Source organism: Rhincodon typus, chromosome 29 (assembly GCF_021869965.1).
Source record: "Rhincodon typus isolate 14 chromosome 29, sRhiTyp1.1, whole genome shotgun sequence".
Lineage (NCBI taxonomy): Eukaryota > Metazoa > Chordata > Chondrichthyes > Orectolobiformes > Rhincodontidae > Rhincodon > Rhincodon typus.
Window position 1 is genome coordinate 23,132,028 of NC_063360.1, and position 11,525 is coordinate 23,143,552.

The 11,525-nt window shown below is 41.4% G+C and overlaps 1 long non-coding RNA gene across 2 annotated transcripts in view; it reads left to right on the top strand.

Annotated features, from left to right (window-relative positions):
• Positions 1–749: 749 nt before the first annotated feature.
• The window catches only part of LOC125486472, a 35,536-nt gene continuing 24,760 nt past the window's right edge, over positions 750–11,525 (top strand). The window contains exons 1-3 of one of the 2 annotated variants that reach the window (XR_007265131.1): positions 750–852; positions 5,503–5,596; positions 8,050–8,103. This is a non-coding gene — a long non-coding RNA (uncharacterized LOC125486472). Of the gene's footprint in view, positions 853–5,502; positions 5,597–8,049; positions 8,104–11,525 lie in introns of those variants that run through there. The other variant, XR_007265132.1, reaches the window with a different exon arrangement.

Below are 11,525 nucleotides of genomic sequence, written 5' to 3' on the forward strand. Positions count from 1 at the left end.
TTACAGGCTATTTTTGTAGGTACAGAAGGAAAATGAATCACGTTCCAATGAAGAATGAATATTCTTACCCTTCCTTTGTGATCTCATGATCCATCCCCTCTGGATTTACAATTTTGTTTATGTAACTGGAGCCCACGGCTCTAGCCATTTCACAGCCAGGAAATGGGTGGGAATGGCTTCTGACACACTTTTCCAGTTGACCACCCCAAAAGTAACACTGACCAACTAAAACTCCAGTTTGATAGAGTAGGTCAGTTGTCAGCTCCTTATTTCAATCCGCATAGAGGCCAGGGTGAACACACAAAGAGTGAGCGAGCTTGTTTTGTCTTGGTTTCTAGAAATTTGTTAGACCTGGTGAGGAAGCCGTGCCTATATGTTAGTTGATGGGCATTGCCCTTTATGATCAGTGGGTGGATTTCTAGCCAGAGGTGGTCGGCTACACTGAAGTACTCTCCAAAACTGAGTACTAGACAGCTCACTATTTCTCCAGCACCGTGCGGAGAATATGCTGTTTAGCATATGACCCAGCTGTACTTTAACCACATTTTATCAAATAAAATCTCACTGAGTTGTGTCTGGTTAAGATTAAAGATGCTAAATTTGATGTTTGTAAAGGAGCTACATTGTTGACATCAGTTGGGTTCTTTTGAAAACATTTTTTTTATCACACTGCTGTCATCTTGCTCCCATTCATTTGCTGGTTTTGTATCCAACAGAAAACAATGGCGCCCTTGTCAACAATCACTGGACTGCTTATTGTGATGGGACTGCACCTTCTATTTTAAGGGAACCAATCAGTCAAGAAACTAAGGCTGGAATGTTTCTCGTTTCTGCCATTACCATTGGCTGCTGGTAAGATGCAATTGTAATTGGTTCATAGTGATCACATGCACACGCATTAGTAGTTGCTTTCAATGCAGACAGTGTAGGCAAGCAGGAAAAAAAATCTGAAAGGAAAAGATAAACCAGTTAATTATAGACTGTGGCACTCACCAAGCAGCTGCCCACTTATTGCTTCAGGTTCCGAAATCCAGCTCTGATAAAGCTTCAGATAGAAAGCTTAATGATACAAATACTGGAATGCAAGGCTCTTAAGGGTCTGATTTAATTCACAGTTCCTGAACATTGTTCACTGGAAGAGAGGAGTTCACTGCCTTTGAGCTGTAACATGCAATGGAATAATATGAGGTTGCAGATAAGTCTCATTTCAGGGTAGCAACACAAAAAGAATTGGGGGAAGCTAAGGCTTCACATAGGGCTCACTTTGCTCACTTTTCATTTTGCTGAAACTGAATGGAGTTGACAATCCATTACATTCCAAACAATCTGATCAATTTCATTATTTTCCGAATACTGTATTCAATTTTCCTTTTTCCACAAGACCATAAGATGTAGGAGCAGAATTAGGCCATTCATCCCAATGAAACTGCTTCATTATTTGATCACGACTGATATATTTCTCAACACCATTCTCCTGCCTTCTCCCTATAACCTTTGATTCCCTTACTAATCAGAAACCTATCTATCTCTGTCTAAAATACACTCAATGACCTGCCCTCCACAGCCCTCTGTGGCAATGAGCTCCACAGATTCACCATCCTCTAACTGAAGAAATTTCTCATCTCAGTTTAGAGGGCCATCCCTTCACCTCTGGTCCTAGTCTCTCCTACTAAGTGGAAACATCTTCTCCACATCCACTCTATCCACGCCTCTCAGTATTCTGTGAATTTCAATGAGAACCTCTATCATTATTCTGAATTCCATTGAGTACAAACCCAAAGTCTTCAATCGCTCTTCATATGACAAGCCCTTCATCCCCAGGATCATTCTTGTAAACGTCCTCTGGACACCCTCCAATGTCAGCACATCCTCCCTGAGACACAGGGCCCAAAACTGCACACAAAATTCTGAATGGGGTCTGACCAGAGCCTTATACAGCCTCATCAGTACATCCCTGTTCTGGTATTCTCGCCTTCTTGAAATGAATGCTAACATTGCATTTGCCTTCCTGTCTACCAACTGAACCAGCAAATTAATTTGAAAATAATGCTGAACTGGGACTCCTAACCCCCTTTTTAACTTCAGATTTCCAAAGCCCTTCCCCATTTAGAAAATAGTCCACGCCACTATTTTTCTGATGAGTGCATAATCTCACTCTTTCCCAGGTTGTAATCCATCTGTCACTTCTTTGCCCATTCTCCTAGCCAATCCAAATCCTTCTGCAGCCTCCCCACCTTCTCAATGCCTGCGTGGTACCTTGTCAAAGACCTTCTGGTAATCCAAATAAAGCACATCTTTGACATTACCTCATAAAAGAATTCGTACAGATTTGTCAGGCATGATCTCCACCTGACAAAGCTGTGCAGACTCAGCCCTATTTTCCCATGCACTTCCAAATACGCTGCAATGTCATCCTTAATAAAGGACTCTAAAATCTTACCAATGACCAAGGTCAGACTAACCAGATATATAGTTTCCTGTCTTCTGCCTCCCTCCCTTCTTAAACAAGTGTGTTACATTAGCCATTTTCCAGTCCTCTAGGACCCTCCCTGACTCTTGAAAGATCACCACAATCTCCTTCAGAACCCTGAAGTGTAGTACATCTGGTTTGGGTGATTTATTTAGCATAAGACTTCTCAGCTTGCCCAGCACCTACTCCTTAGTAATGGCCACGACACTACTTCTGTTCCCTGACTCTCATAGTGTTCTGGTATGATACTGATGTCTTACACCATGAAAATTGATGCAAAGTACCTGTTCAGTTTCTCCAGCATTTCTTTGTTCCCTATTACTACTTCTCTTGTTGTGGGTGGTTGGCTTGCTGAGTTGGTTCGTTGTTCCGCTGACATTTCATTACCCTGCTGGGTAACATCATCAGTGCAGCCTTCAATGAAGTGCTGTTGTGTTTTCCCGCCTGTTGTTTAAACTCAGGTGTCTGTTGAGCTGGATTACCTCACTTCCGGTTTTCCTTTGCAATGGAGTGTATATGGGGTCTAGCTCTATGTGTTTATTGATGGCTTTCTTAGCGGAGTACCAGGCTTCTAGGAATTCCCATGCTTGTCTCTTCTTTGCTTGTCCCAGGATCCTGGTGTTGCTCCAGTCGAATTGGTGGTTCTCCTTATCCACATAGATGGAGATGAGTGACAATTGGTCGTGTCTTTTTGTTGCCAATTAATGTTCGTGTACCCTTGTGGTTAATTTCCTTCCTGTTTGTCCAAATATACTGTTTGTCGCAGTCTTTGCAGGGAATCTTGTACATGACATTGGTCCTGTCCATAGTGGGTAGTGGGTCTTTGGTCCGGGTGAGCAGTTGGTGTAGGGTTGATGTGAGTTTGTGTGCTACTCTGGTGCCGAGTGGTCATAGGAGTCTTGTGGTCAGTTCAAATGTGTTCTTGATGTAAGGTAGTGTGGTGAGTGTGTCGGGGCGTGTAGTATCTTCCTGGTGTCGTTCGTGTGATTGGCATCTTCTGACCCAGTATTTCGGGTATACTTTGTCTTTGAATACTTGGAAGAGGTACTCTTCTTCTTCTTGGCGTAGTTCTGTGCTGCTGCAGTGTGTTGTTGCCCGTTTAAATAATGTTGTCATGCAACTTCGTTTGTGGGTGTTAGGGTGGTTGCTATTGAAATTCAGTTCTTGGTCAGTGTGTGTGACTTTCCTGTGTACCTTTGTTAGGAATTCCCCATTTGTTCTGCATTCCACCATGACGTCCAGGAATGGGAGCTATTTGTTCTTCTCCTCTTCTCTGGTGAATCTGTTCCCGGTGAGGGTGTTGTTTATTCGTTCATGTGTCTCCTCTGTTCAATAATGATGAAGGTGTCGTTCACGTAGCATATCCATAGTTTCGGTTGGATTAGCGGAAGGGCCATACTTTCAAGTCCCAGCATCACCACTTTAGCTATTAGTCCGGAGATAGGTGATCCCATGGGTGTCCCATTGATCTGTTCATATATTTAAAGGTGAAGTGGGTGGTGAGACATAGGTCCAGTAGCTTCAGCATTACTTAAATGGGCAACAACACACTGCAGCAGCACAGAGCTACGCCATGAAGAAGAAGAGTATCTCTTCCAAGTATTCAAAGACAAAGGATACCTGAAAAACTGGGTCAGAAGATGCCGATCATATGCACAACAACAGGAAGATACTACACACCCTGACACATTCATCGCTCTACCTTACATCAGGAACACATCTGAACTGGCCACAAGACTCCTATGACCATTGGGCATCAGAGTAGCACACAAACCCACATCAACCCTACGCCAACTGCTTACCTGGACCAAAGACCAATACCCACAATGGACAGGACCAATGTCATATACAAGATTCCCTGCAAAGACTGCAACAAACATTGCATTGGACAAACAGGAAGGAAATTAACCACAAGGGTACATAAACATCAGTTGGCAACAAAAAAGACACGACCAATACTCACTCGTCTCCATCCACATGGATAAGGAGAACCACCAATTCGATTGTGACAACACCAGGATCCTGGGACAGGCAAAGCAGAGACAAGCACGGGAATTCCTAGAAGCCTGGTTCTCCACTGAGAAAGCCATCAATCAACACATAGAGCTCGACGCCATATACACTCCATTGCGAAGGAAAACCGGAAGTGAGGTAACCCAGCTCAACGGACACCAGAGTTTAAAAAACAAGTGGGAAAACACAACAACACTTCATCGGAGGCTGCACTGATGATGTTACCCAGCAGGGTAATGAAATGTCTGTGGAACAACGAACGAACCCAGCGAGCTAACCAATCACAACATCCGCAACCCAAGCTACAAATCTACTCCAAAAATTTCTCTTGCCTTATTTTTCAGAATCCACTCTTGCCTCTTTCTTACTTTGTATATAGAAAAAAACTCTTGCAATCTTTTTTTACATTGCTAGCTGCCTTGCTGTCATATTTCACCTTGTCCCCTTTAGTGCTTTTTTAGTTGTCCTCTTCTGGGTTTTAAAGATTTCCCAATCATTTTGTAAGGTGTTAAAAATGCACTCAACATGGACATGTTTGTATATTTTTCCCTTAAGCAGATACAATTTTTTTGCTTTTCAAATTGAAACTGAACTACCTCTAAAGTTGGGAAAGGCATTTCTTAAGGTGGAATGAAGACCAAAAGATCACATGTGCAATTTCCCTGTTTCTATTGAGTTATGAAACCTCACAGAGTTGGAATCATATAATTAATTTCAGCAACATTGAGCTAGGAAAGGAAAAGGGTCCAACCACTATTCAGTGACCCTAAGTAAAAATGCTCTTCATAAACGCAAAGCCTACCAAAACTCACTGTCCAAAATAACCCCAAAGGATCACTTTGGCTGCTGGCATCCAGGAGTATTCGAGACAGAAAGGGGCAAAAGGAAATCAACTGGATGATGGAAAATATTGTAAAGTTTGCAAAATTATCAGATAAAATGTATAGTCAGATCAGATGTTGCTTTTTGTGTTCTGTATGTTTTATTCCTTCTGTTTACTGGTATTTTTTTCCCTTTAGCTTTGTTCTCACTTTACTGTTTCTGGTTCTGCTTCCCTTATTGTGTTTACCTGACGTTCATCCTCTGAGTCCTCTACTGGGCTGAGGCCCCAAAGTAAGTCATGAATATATATCCAAGTATTCTTCGACAAAATTAACACTTCTCTTACACTGTTCCCCGAGAACCTTAACCGACAGCACCAAAAATTATAAGGACGCTGAAAATAACTGCTGGCATTTTCAATAGGCTTAAAACTAGGCCAGTACTACATTTAAATAAAAGGAAAGTCATCTCATTGTCATGTCTGTATTGGCCCAGAGAGGCAAATCAAACATTCATCAGCAAATTCTATTTTATGCAAGAATGAGCACAAAACAAATTTGCATACCCAACTCCTGAGATTGAGTAGATAACTTGGACTGAGACTTCAGGACAACTTTGGTGAGTAATTCGTTGTTCAATGAGCTGTCTGTTTGATGAGATGTTAAAACTGATCTCTCAAAGATTATGTTAATACTCAATGTTAATGAGAGGACTTCTCCCCACTGTTCTGGACATTATCTGTAAACCCACATTACTTTTCAAGATTTCCTGGATATTGCCTTAGTGCTGTGTGTAAATTGGTTGCGGCATTTTCCTACATTACAGTAGAAACTACACTTCAAAACTACTCTTTGAGGTGACCTCTGGATATTAAAACCTCTGTGCACATGAAAGTCAAGTTATTCTTTATATAACCAGGTTGTTAATGAATAGATAATTGGCCATAATTTATTTCTAAAAGACCAAATTTTATGACAAGCCAGTTTGACTGATGGCTGATATGTTACTGAAGAAAGTATTGCTGAAAGTGAACCATGCTATTCTGTAAACTGTAAACTTGTCACTTCACATGTACTTAAATTGCCAGAGAGTTCAGAAGCTGCTGAATTGGTGAATCATGTGGCCATTACAATGTTCCGATTGTGATTTTTCTCTGTGAAGGTGGCTTTGAGCCAATGTACTCCACACTTATCAGGCTGGGAGAAAAGAAAACATCAGGGATAGTCGTTAGTCACCTTTCTGGATCTGCCAGAAAGCCAGCTGGTACATAGGTACTGGGTTAAACAAACAGACATTAATAGCTAAGCAAGGAGATTCTGCTGCCTAACAAGCATATATTGTTACATTTTTGGAAATATGTAGTAATATCAGGCCCAGCAGCCAGGCACTACGTGAAAGTAATAAAGTCATTACTGCATGAGTTCCTCTCCCTACGTGCAGGTACCCCCATTTCAATATTCAGCTCACTTATGCTTTATAACAGGTTTGGAAAATTACTGTCATTATTTTGAATAAAAGAGTGCAAAAGAGCAACTCTTCTTACGCATTATGTTAGCATATTTTTGATAAATCTGATGTTATTGAAAATGGTATCATTTCAGCACAAATAATTTTGTTACACAACTCACATCATTGCTAGTTTTTATAAAGCACAGAATGTAGTGAAATTATTAATTTGTACATAAAGAAAATCAGGGGTCGCGGAAGATTTCATTTCCATTGTGAAGAAAAACACACCTTTATGAGATTACCAACATTTTAGTAATTACTAAAAGTTTTTTTATTATTGACATTAAATAAATACAAAAGAAAGTGAAAATAAACTTTGTGACTGATTCAGATGAACGTTTTAAAATGAGATCATAATTTACTTTACCTGATGGTTTGTCAAGAGCCATGAATCTGAGTTACATCTTTCCTCAGGAGACCAACAGTAAAGTTCCAATAGGCTGGGCCCTGAATTTATCAAATCTCCAACATATTGGGCCTTGATCTATGAACGCAAATTTGAAAATCTTAAAGCAACATCTACTACCTTTCAAGCTATTCCAGTCTGGGGTGACTGTCTGTGTGGAGTTTGCACATTCTCCCTGTGTCTGCATGGGTTTCCTCCGGGTGCTCCGGTTTCCTCCCACAGTCCAAAGATGTGCAGGTTAGGTGGATTGGCCATGCTAAATTGCCCATAGTGTTCAGGGAGATGTAGATTAGGTGGGTTATAGGGGGATGGGTCTGGGTGAGATGCTCCGAGGTTCGGTGTGCACTTGTCGGGCCGAAGGGCCTGTTTCCACACTGTAGGGATTCTATGATTCAACAAATTATGCAGTCAGTGTCAGTCTGCACTACTGCTCAACTCTACAGTAGTGTTGCAGGCAGTCTGCTTTTTCTGGTTGATGCAACTCCTTGCCTATTGCATACAGTACCTGTCATTGGCAAAGAAGCCTTTGTTCTTTATTCAGCACCTCACTAAACAAATGTTGCAACTATGTATGTTGAGCACTGCACCATTTTCTGTATTACAGTATGTTTATCCTCAACAAATGTCTGCACAGAGAATGACATGATCAGCTAATTAATTGCTCTACTATTGTCCATGGAGCTGGCTTGAAGCGATATATATGATAGAATGAGTTGGTGTTAAAGAAGTAGACCTGAAAACCCACAGCACACTGACACAGGTCCTACACCATTTTTTTAGGAATTGCATCGAAAGACAAGAAAATAGTGTTGAATGTTCTGTTTTACAGGATCCCAACTGGCCTTTGGAAGTAGACTTCTTCTGTACCAGAAGCCAATTGATTACTTAATACCAGATTTGTTTAAAGTATGCAACATAACGTATGTCTTTCTCTTCCCGAGCCACCACCCAGGGCTTGAGGATTTTACAGATCAATCTGTCTTGGCATTATATGTTACATCTTTGAGACAGGTGAGAATTGAACCTGGAATTCTGACCCAGAGGTAGGGACACTAACACTGCACCATCAGACAATCCCACCTCCCCTCGTTACTCAAGTGCTCAAGATACTTAATTCATCAATGCCCTTCACTTGTGTACCTTTAACCTTCATAAACAGACCATGAACATTGATATAACTAATGCTGCTGGCTTTCTGCTTGGGAAAGTGATGGCAAGGTGTCTCAGGCCGGATTCTTCATAGATTCCACTTTCTTTAATGAGCCAAACTGGCCATCAAATTCAAAGTAGATTCCAGGTCTCAGGCTGGAATCAAAACTATTTCTGATGCGGAAAATGTCTTTGTTCAGTCCTGCCTCCCAATCACATCCTAACAGGAGGGGCTATATTTAGCATGGACAGTGTTTCCATTTGGCTGAGATCCTGAGAAAACTGGGACACTAAAGAATTATGAAGTTCGTAGGTAAAGGAATTCGTGCCTCATTACTTCATTTGGCATCCAGGACTCAACTTCCTTGTCTGGACTACCATTGGAGATTTTTGAACCTTTAGTTTTTAAACCACTACATCTTCCTGTTCCAAGTACCTCTTATTCTCATGACTAGAAACATAGAAACATTTTGCTGGAATTGTTAATGAACTTTTCACTGAAGTGCTATTATCTATTTGAAGGGAAGGAAATTCATGGAAGTACATTTAATTGTGATCATATTTTCCTTTGTTCCTGAATACAAAGCAATGTGCATCACTGAATATGACAATACTTTGGATTAGCCAAAGGCACTCCGGACTCTGTTCATCCTGTTACAGACTTATTTCTTCAACTTATCATGCAGTTTTCTTTAATAGACTTAAATGCTTTTGCTTGAGGATATAGTTTGAGATACAAAAGAGCCAAATGCATCAATTTGAAAGTCAAATAATTTTGATCAAACATCATGCCAGAATTGAACAGCATCAAGGCCGTTTCGACAATGCAGATAGTTAGTGTGAGAGTCTAGGATACTCTGTTAGTGCCTCAATGTCAACATGTCAGCAGCTCCTTGAAACTGATGAAATGTCATTTCCCATTAGGCTCTCGCATTCAAGAGAAGCAGGAAGTTCAAAACAACTGCACTAAATGAAAGCATAAGTTCAAACATAATGATACAATAAAAAAAAAACTTGACATATTCTTTCTAACCTAAAACAATTTAATTACAAATGCTGGATCATTTGTTTAAATCTCCAATTTGCTGTGTTGTTTCTGTTACATAATTCAGATTGTTGGATCATTCTTTAACTTCAGTGTGAGGTCAATTTATAAGTGTCAGAAATAGCCTGTTAACTGAGAGGCCTGAAGATTGACCAAAACTGAGCCTGAGGCCTCAGTTGCCTATTAGAAGAGCTGCATTTTGATTATTTTACACCTCCAGACACTGCCCACCTGTTCCCTGCATCCAGCCTTAAACCAACTGCATTGTTAACAACTGCTGCCTGGTAAATTCCACGCATACCACAACTTCAAGAGAGTCGGGAGCAGAGGTGAGTGGCCATCACTACAGAAAAGGTGGTGGGGAAGCTGACAGATCTGAAGATTAGAGACATTGATGGTAATCTTTCAGGAATCACTGGAGTCAGGGAGGGTCCCAGAGGATTGGAAAATGGCTAATGTAACACTCCTGTTGAAGAAAGGTGGGAGGCAGGAGACAGGAAACTATAGTCCAGTTAGCCTGACCTCAGCTGTTCTGTTTTTAAGAGTCCATTATTAAGGATGAGATTGCAGAAAACTTGGATATGCATGGTAAAATAGGGCTGAATCAGTGTGGCATCATCAAGGTGAGGTCATGCCTGACAAATCTGTAAGAATTCTTTGAGGTAGAAATGGGGAAGTTAGACAAAGGAGAGCCAGTGGGCATGATCTATTTGGATTTCCAGATGGCATTTGACAAGGTGCTGCACAGGAGGCTGCTGAATAAGGTAAGGGCCCATGGTATTAGGGCCAAGGTACTGGCATAGATAGAAGATTGGCTGGCTGGCAGAAGGCAGAGAGTTAAGATAAAGTGGTCTTTTTCAGGATGGCAGCCAGTGACTATTGGAGTTCCACAGGGATCAGTGTTGGAACCACAACTATTCATGTTATACATTAACGAACTGTTGCAAGGAACTGAGAGTATTGTTGCTTAGATTGCAGATAGTACAAAAACAGGTAGAGGAACAAGTAGTGTTGAGGAGGCTGCAGAAGGACTTGGACAGGCTAGGAGAGTGGCCAAAGAAGTGGCAGATGGAATACAGTGGGAAAGTGTGAGGTTATGCACTTTGGCAGGAAGAATACAGACATGGACTATTTTCTAAATGGGGAAAGGCTTTGGAAATCTGAATGACAAAGGGACTTGGGAGTCCTAGTTCAGTATTCTCTTAAGTTTAACATGCAGGTTCAGTTGGTAGTTAGGAAGGCAAATGCAATGTTAGGGCTAGGATACAAGAGCAGAAATGTACTGCTGAGACTGCATTTAGAATATTTTGAGCAGTTTTGGGCCCTGTATCTAAGGAAGGATGTGTTGGTCTTGGAGGGGATCCAGAGGAGATTTACAAGAATGGTGCCAGGGATGAAGGGCTTGTCTTATGAGGAGCAGTTGAGGGATCTGGGTTGGTGTAGAGCGAGTTTATAAGAATGATGGAGGATCTCACTGAAACCTACAGAATACTGAGACGCCTGGATAGAATGGGTTTGGAGAAGATATTTTCACTGGCAGGATAGTCCAGGACCCAAGGGTATAGCCTCAGAGGGAAAGGCCAACCCTTTAGAACTGAGATGGAATTTCTTCAGCTAGAGACTAGTGAATCCGTGGAACTCATGGCCGCAGAAGGCTATGGAGGCTAAGTTAGTGCGTGTATTTAAGACAGAGATCGATAGGTTCTTGATTGGTAAGGGGAACAAAGGTTCTGGAGAGAATGCAGGAGAACAGAATTGAAAAACATGATCAAAAGGCAATGCTGACTTGATGGGTCAAATGGCCTAAATCTGTCCCTTTATCCGATGGTGTTAGGAAGGGCTAAGAGGACCAGTTATGAGTTGGATAGCTGCTGTATGGTGACATTCATCCCAGTTATGTAGCAGTCCTCAGCAGATCTTCTCATGCTGGGGCAAACTTTGCTTCCTTCTGGCTTTGAGTCATAATTTAATAAAAACACTTAGCTTTCTAATGATAGTAGGAACTGCAGATGCTGGAGAATCCGAGACAACAAGGTGCAGAGCTGGATGAACACAGCAGGCCAAGCAGCATCATAGGAGCAGAAAGGCTGACGTTTCGGGCCTAGGCCCTT